This window comes from Phalacrocorax aristotelis, chromosome 3 (assembly GCF_949628215.1).
Source record: "Phalacrocorax aristotelis chromosome 3, bGulAri2.1, whole genome shotgun sequence".
Classification (NCBI taxonomy): domain Eukaryota; kingdom Metazoa; phylum Chordata; class Aves; order Suliformes; family Phalacrocoracidae; genus Phalacrocorax; species Phalacrocorax aristotelis.
This window is the reverse complement of record NC_134278.1, coordinates 53,351,383-53,359,152: the sequence shown is the minus strand read 5'-3', so window position 1 is coordinate 53,359,152 and position 7,770 is coordinate 53,351,383. Positions and strand designations below refer to the sequence as shown.

The following is a 7,770-nucleotide window of genomic DNA, read 5'->3' as shown; positions in this document are numbered from 1 at the left end:
GTGAAACCAATGCTTAATTACAGGTTACATGTACTTATCTGTTGGTCCAAAAAAGGGTTTGTCATCAGAGCAAATAGAGATATGAAATATCAAGGCCAGTTGTTTGCAGAACAGCAAATTACTCTTTTAGAGATTGTGCTTTTCCCACAAAGATGGACTGAAGCAACAAACTATGTGGTGTCAAGTAAAATGATGATGCCAGACATAAAATAGTCTATAGGACAGGCTAGTGTAAGTGTTGCTATTATTGACTGAAGGAGTTCAAATCAAGTCTGGCTTTGGAAGAAAACAAAACAGAATTCTCTAAAGTGAGAAGTGATACAAAGTACAAAATAAGTTTAAGAGGAAATTAAAAGATCATGCTTTCTATTTGCTCTGTAATGTCACTATTTCTGTACTACTTAGTTTAGAAACCATCACAATCCAGTGATACATTGAACTGGTGATTGCAGGTGGTCTTGCTATTCTTGTTTCTAAAGATTTGCTTTTTCCATGGCAGGTTTTTAAAATAAAATATTTTATAAATAAATATATGATAAACATTTTAAAAATTTTCTTACCAGCTAAAAAATTTTGCTAATGAACATGATTATATTTTTTTTTGAAGTAACATTGTGAATTTATTATCATGGGTTTCCAACAGAATGCTGTATTATGAGGACAGTACTACAAAAAACGAGCTTCATCATGTTTCACTCTCAGATGACTAACAGTAATAATATCTATGAGATTCAGAATGACTGTCAGTTGTTGAAAAGTATTGGTCTAGGTAATTTTCCTAAGTCACTTGTTTTACAAAGCTCGGGTTAACTATTGTTTTTTATAAATAAAAGAATAAACTCTCCATGAATGAGTTCCAGCCTCCTAAACCAAAGCCAGGGTACGATTAGGTTCAGATTAATTGATAAATGCTTTTGAAAACTTCAGGCCCACTTACGCAGAATCCAGGTGAAAAGAGAAAAGAAAGAGTTGAAAAGGAAGGCTGAAATTATAAGAACAAGTGCTGTGAGTAACAAGGTTCCATTATCAAGGAAGGATGATTCACACCGCAAATTTATTTCCCAAATTTAACCAGTTTATCTAAATATTTATTCTCCTCATACTGATATGCTCTTAAACTTTCCTATGAGTCCTGTGAATAGGCACCAACATACACTCTTTTGCTCTTGTTTATGTGATTGTGTCTTTGTTCTGGACACAAGTCCATCCCAGTCAGCTAGCCCTTCTTGGAAAGGTGATCACACAACACTCTAAAAACACAGGGCCCAAGGCTCCCACGACCCAGGTTTCCTCACATGCCTCAATAATCTGAGCTCACCCTCCTTAATGTCTCCTTTCCACACACAATGTCTTTTGGTCTGCAAAGTTGTAGAAGTAAACAAATATGCATGGTTTATAAAGTTTCCAGAATAATTTTTAATTCTATTTTCTTTAACACAAAAAATATGTAGATGTAGTCAAACCATAAAAGCATCCCACATTTCCTGGAGTCATTTTTCTGATCATTCTCAAGCTGTCTTTGAAATTAAGGAGAGTCTCTTTAGCTGTTCAATCTTCCTCTTCCTGAATGGGGTTTCTTCAGACTCTGAATTCTCTCCCCCTTCCTGACCCCTCTCTTCTAGTCCCTCTGCAGCCTCTGATTAATGACCGGGGAGAAAATTTTTCCTTCAAGCCCACCCTTTCACACCCTTTATCAAGTATTCCTGACTAGCTTTGTCACAACACTCAAACTCCTTCCTTCTTCCCCTAAGACCGGTTGCTTAATTCCATCCCCCTAACTTCAGAGTTAAAATAAAATAAAAGTATTGCAGCTGGTGGGCTGCATTTTATTTGCAGGGATTCTCCACTGAATGGGTGTTCATCAGACATTAACAACCCACTCTTGTTAATCCTGTCATAGGTGTAAGTACTTCCTTTGGCAGTTCTAGTGAAGGCTATTTTAGTATTGAGGTGAGGAATAATGGGGATAAAAAAATCCACCTTTCCAATACAAAGTGAGCTTTGAGAGGTATCACTATTTCATGATCCTAAATAATTTCCATGAGAAACTGAATTCTTAAGCTGTACATAGCCAGAAATCACTACTTAAGGTAAAACATATCCTGGATTGTCATTTTTAGGGCAAAAGATATTCGGCCAAGTAACCACTGGAATACTGGAACAGCACAGGAGGTGAGTTAAACTGTGTCCCATACAGTATAGCTAAATTAATAAGCTCATAGGTGCTCCCCACCCCTTATTCTATTTATCTTCTCTACTAATTTAATTTCTCTTCTTTTCATTTGGTCCACTGCCTTTTTTCTTCCATTTTGGATACTAAGGTGACAGGTGTTGCTGAAAGACTCAGTTGGTCCTTTTCCCAGGGGAAAATTTGGTGGGACTGATGAAGAGTGAAGGGCATTCCAAGTTCTGCAGTCACTGAACCCCAGAATGGTTGAGGTTGGCAGGGACCTCTGGAGGTCATCTGGTCCAACCCCCTGCTCATGCAGGGCCACCTAGGGCAGTCAGTTCAACATCAGATTTCTGAAGATATTACAGAATTCAATGAAAAAGAATTATATCAGAAGGAAAGAGGAGGTGCAAAAACCCTCGGCACTGATGATTAACTTTAAAATATTTTAGGTTTTTTCCTTCAAAAAAGTCGTGGTTTGACCTGCAGCTTGTGGAAATTCCACTTTTTCTCTCTTCCTTTTCTCATGTCAGTTAGTGGATTTCCCCAAAAACATTTCTGAAATACAAAAGCAGAAGTGATGAGTGGGGATTTGTGAAGAATTCTGACATAAATATGGAAAAAATAATCTTGCTCATCTATTGACAAAGAGAGATGATCTCGTCTGTTCCTCTGCTTGTGGTTCCCCTACAGGTTTGGATTTAAACTACTAATATAAGTTAAAACAGAATGTCCAAAATTTTTCACTGCACTTTAATAGAAGGTTATTGCTCCTCCATCAGTAACACAATATGTGAACATTGTCATGTCACCAAACATTTTAATCCCAGACTTGTTCTTTATTCTGTGGGAGTAGACTACATTTCTGCTGAGTTAAACAGACCTTATGAAACAATGTGGTCTTGATATAATTTTCATGTAAGTATGATGGATGTGGTAAACCAGGTCATGCCATGTCTGGTCTATGATAACTGGATATGAACATAAAAGCCTCAGCTCAGGTCCCCAGACAAAGAGAAGTATCTACTACAGCTGGGGATGCTCAAGGCTGCAGGGAATTATATTCTTCTTAGCTCTTAGTTCTTGGCCCCAAAACACAGGGTTTCCTTGCAGGATGTGTACCACTTCTGGCAATCCGTCTTTGAAATACCATAGTGTGTCTCAGACAGACCTAGATGACTACTCTTCGATACCTTCTATTGAAGCAGATCAAAGACTGCCAGAGAAAGTTCCTGGGCACTGAAACTCAGTCCTCTGTACTGCTAAAATCTTGCCACAGCCTAAAGCATGGTTTTGGCTCACACCTGCTAACGTTCCCTTAATAAAGCTTGGGCATAATTTGGCAATTAGTAGGAGCTGAAAGCAGTTCCAATAAGTGTTTGAATATTACCACTGTATTTTGGTGGATAAGATGGTTTTACATTATGGATGCCCACTACTCAATGCTATTTACCTTCAGTGCCAGAAAATGGTCCTTCACTCTTTTAATTCACTTGTATAGACATTTCCAAATCCTAGTACTGCAGAGCCAATCACAAATACTTTGGGCAAGTTTGACCCAGCAGGGTAAGTTGACACTAGACAGTGATTTGTATCTTGTGGTTATGATGTTTTTGATGTGGTATGAGGAGTCCTAAAGCCAGACTGACTCTATGATTGAACCACATCCAGGCTAAGTTAAGAGCATAGTTTTCCACCCAGTGTGGAAATGCTTTTAGCATTTCAAAACAGTAACTGTGTCTGAGGTAAGAAAGTTGTGCTGATTCAGCTAACCTGAGATAGGTATACATTTAGTGGAACCTGTACCACTGCAGTATGAAAAAACTTCTATTTTGCTTGTAACATGTCATTTTCAGTTAATGGAGATCGATTTCTTATTGCATTCAGTCAGCGAAATGACTTTTAATTGATTTCTTAACTAAACTGATTACATATTTATATCATGTATCTGATATTTTATTTCTCTACAGAATCATAGAATCACAGAATGGTAGGGGTTGGAAGGGAGCTCTGGAGATCATCTTGTCCAGCCTGCTGCTTGAGCAGGCACACCCAGAGCAAGGGGGCACAGGAATGCGTCCAGGTGGGTTTTGAAAGTCTCCAGGGAAGGAGAATCCACGACCTTCCTGGGCAGCCTGTGCCACTGCTCTGTCACCCTCACAGGAAAGAAGTTTTTTCTCATATTCAGGTGGAACTTCCTGTGTTCCAACCTGAGCCCTTTGTCCCTTGTCCTCTCATTGGGCACTATTGAGAAGAGTCTAGTCCCATCATCCTGACACCCACCCTTTAGATATTTATAGGTATTGATGAAATCCCCCCTCAGTCTTCTCTTCTCCAGGATGAACAAACCCAGGTCTCTCAGCCTTTCCTCCTAAGGTAGATGCTCCAGTCCCCTGATCATCTTTGTAGCTCTCTGCTGGACTTGCTCGAGCAGTTCCACATCCTTCTTAAACTGAGGGGCCCAAAACATGACACAGTACTCTAAACATGGTCTCACCAGGGCAGAGTAGAGGGGTAGGATAACCTCGCTCAATCTGCTGGCCACACTCCTTTTAATGCATCTCAGGATACCATTGGCCTTCTTGGCCACAAGGGCACATTGTTGTCTCTTGGTCACCTTGTTGTCCACCAGCACTCCCAGGTCCTTCTCAACAGAGCTGTTTCCAGTAGTTCAGCCCCCAGCCTGTACTGGTGCCTGTGGTTGTACCTCCCCAGGTGCAGGACCTTGCACTTGCTCTTGTTGAATTTCATGAGTTTCCCCTCGGCCCACCTCTCCAGCCTGTCCAGGTCTTGCTGGATGGCAGCACAGCCTTCTGGTGTGTCAGCCACTCCTCCCAGCTTGGTATCATCAGCAAACTTGCTGAGCGTACACTCTGTCCCTTTGTCCATTGATGAATATGTTGAACAGGACTGGACCCAGCACAGACCCCTGGGGAACACCACTAGTGACAGGCCTCCATCCAGACTCTGCTCCATTGATTAGGATCCTCTGAGTTTTGTTGCTGAGCCAGATCTCTATCCACCTCACTGTCCTCTCATCCAACCCACACTTCCTTAGCTTGTCTGTGAGGAGGCTGTGGGAGACAGTGTCGAATGCCTTATTGAAGTCAAGACAGACAACATCCACTGCTCTCCCTTTGTTGACCCAGCCAGTCACACCATTGTAGAAGGCTATCAGCTTGGTCAAGCATGATCTTCCCTTGGTGAATCCATGCTGACTACTTCTGATAACCTTCTTGTCCTCTACATGCCTGGAGATGACCTCCAGGATGAACTGCTCCATCACCTTTCCAGGGATGGAGGTGAGGCTGACTGGCCTATAGTTTCCCAGGTCCTCCTTCTTGCCCTTTTTGAAGATTGGAGTGACATTTGCTATCCTCCAGTCGTCGGGCACCTCTCCTGTCCTCCACGACCTTTCAAAGATGATGGAGAGTGGCTCAGCAAAAACATCCATCAGCTCCCTCAGCACTTGTGGGTGCATCCCATCGGGGCCCATGGATTTGTGAGGATCCAGTTTGCCTAGGTGATCTCTGACCCAATCCTTCTCAACCGATGGTAAGTCTTCCTTTGTCCTGATTTGTCCTCTTTTCTCTGGGGGCTGAGACGCCTGAGGGCCAGCCTTAGCGGTAAAGACCAAGGCAAAGAAGGCATTGAGTAACTCCACCTTCTCTTCATCCTGTGGGCCCCTTCCTTGTTCAGCAGCTGGCCCACTATGTCCCCAGTCTTCCTTTTACTGCTGATGGATATCAGGCCAAGTGGTCATGATAACTGGTCTATATAGCTTTAGTAAGGACTGAAACTAGACAAAATGACTACTGCCTTTCCTTGTTCTTTTTTAAAGGTGGTTGGTATTTACATATAATTCATACTATAAATGTCTTCTACTTCAGTTAGGGCCTAGGGGAGGCAGAATGTTTCTCTCAACCCAGCTTCTGCCTTCTCACTGAAACATTAAAAATGAGAAACATTCAGATGTCGCTAAATCACAGAATCTAGACTCAGCACAAGAAATCTGACTCTGCATCAAAAATGCAGCTGTTCATTTATACTTTTATATTCTCTATGAAAAGCTCAAATAATGGCAAAAAAAAAAAAAAAAAAGAGAAATCAAACTTCAGTTTGGAGGATGTTCCATGTAAGAGACTTTCTGCTTGCCTTCTGCAATGGGCTGGAAGCATGAGTCAGAAGAGAGGAAAGTGAGAAGACCCTTTTGAAAATAAATAAGGGGAATTATTCAGGTGTTCAATCCATTGCTTATTTTATTTCAAGTGATCTCTAAATACACGAAATGTAGCTTCTTTGTGGTAGTAATGAACTATATCTCTGACACTGCCCCTTTTATTGTTGGTAAATACTGTCTTGTTCTATCCTACTGTTAAAAGCAGAGTTTCTCTGTCAGTGACCAGAATAACCTACAGTAAGGGGATACTACCAGAACTGACTCCAGTAGGGTCTTTCTATTGCTGGAAAGAAATAATTAGTAGCAGAAGAAAAATTGATTTTAATTTTAAGAGGGTAATTGATTATATTAAAATATGTTAAAGATTATGCCTAACGGCCAAAATATGCTACATTTATAAGACATATTTTTTTCATTGGATTCTGTTCAGTAAAACCATAAAGCACCACAGCAACTTGATCTTACAAAGTCCTTTTCCTAGTCTGGTAGAGCTGAGGTTTTTTGTTTCTCATCCAGATTACTCACAATGGTTGTCTTTTAACTTTGTGAGGTTCCTCCTTTAAGTGCTTGGCACTCAGTCCAAACCTGAGTATAAAAAAAATGTTACAGTATAGCTGACAGTAAGAACAGCTTTCTCCTGGAAATGGAAGATGCCCTACTTAATTTAATTTTAAAAGGAATTTTGCTGGGCTAAGGGGAAGAGACAACATGTGTGAAGGGGAGAAGGAAGGGAAAAACCACCCTGCGGGGAAATAACAAAAATAGGAAACACTTCTATTTAGCAAAAAGTGATGAAAGAATAAAGAAGATAAAAGGATAAGTAATACTGCTCTATTCACACGTTAACTTTAGTTAGTCTCTGCTTACTTTGTGAGAGTGACTGCCATCAGGCATTCTGTCATATGGGGGAAGATAAGACACTAACATTAAAAAAACAGGACCAGATCCTTTTTAAGACAGCAGCTTCCCTGTCCAGAAGAGAAAACGCACTCTGCTCACATCAGAAGTTGAGAGGCCATCTGTTGATTCAAAGGGATGGCGTTCATCGCAGTAAGAATTATTAAAGTAATAGTACCATGATATAGGAAAGTAATTTTCTTATGTAACACAGTGTAAACAGGACAAACCAAACCACCATAAAAGCAATGAAAAAAATGCTGAAACACCCGCCCTCCCCTTCCCCCCCCACCCCCCCATTAAACTGAATGTGGCAGATTAAAACATGCTTTACGCTTTGCTTTAAAAACAGCAATGCTATACCTTCTGGACCAGGTGAAAGGTAGAGCGAGAGAGATACTCATGGGTGCTCTGGCGTGACTGCTAAAGGTTGAAAACACTTTGGCTTTGAACCCTTCTCTGTGAGTTATCTGAGACCCTGTGTGTCACTGTACCTTGGATACCAGGGCAAAGCGGCAGAAGG

The 7,770-nt window shown here is 40.9% G+C and overlaps 1 long non-coding RNA gene across 1 annotated transcript; it reads right to left on the bottom strand.

The window, feature by feature from the left end:
- Nucleotides 1-1,401: 1,401 nt before the first annotated feature.
- On the bottom strand, nucleotides 1,402-4,586 carry LOC142055752 (uncharacterized). The gene is made up of 2 exons (XR_012660031.1): nucleotides 4,454-4,586; nucleotides 1,402-2,728 (listed from the first exon to the last, which is right to left on the bottom strand). It is a non-coding gene; the product is annotated as an uncharacterized LOC142055752 (long non-coding RNA).
- Between the last annotated feature and the right edge of the window lie 3,184 nt (nucleotides 4,587-7,770).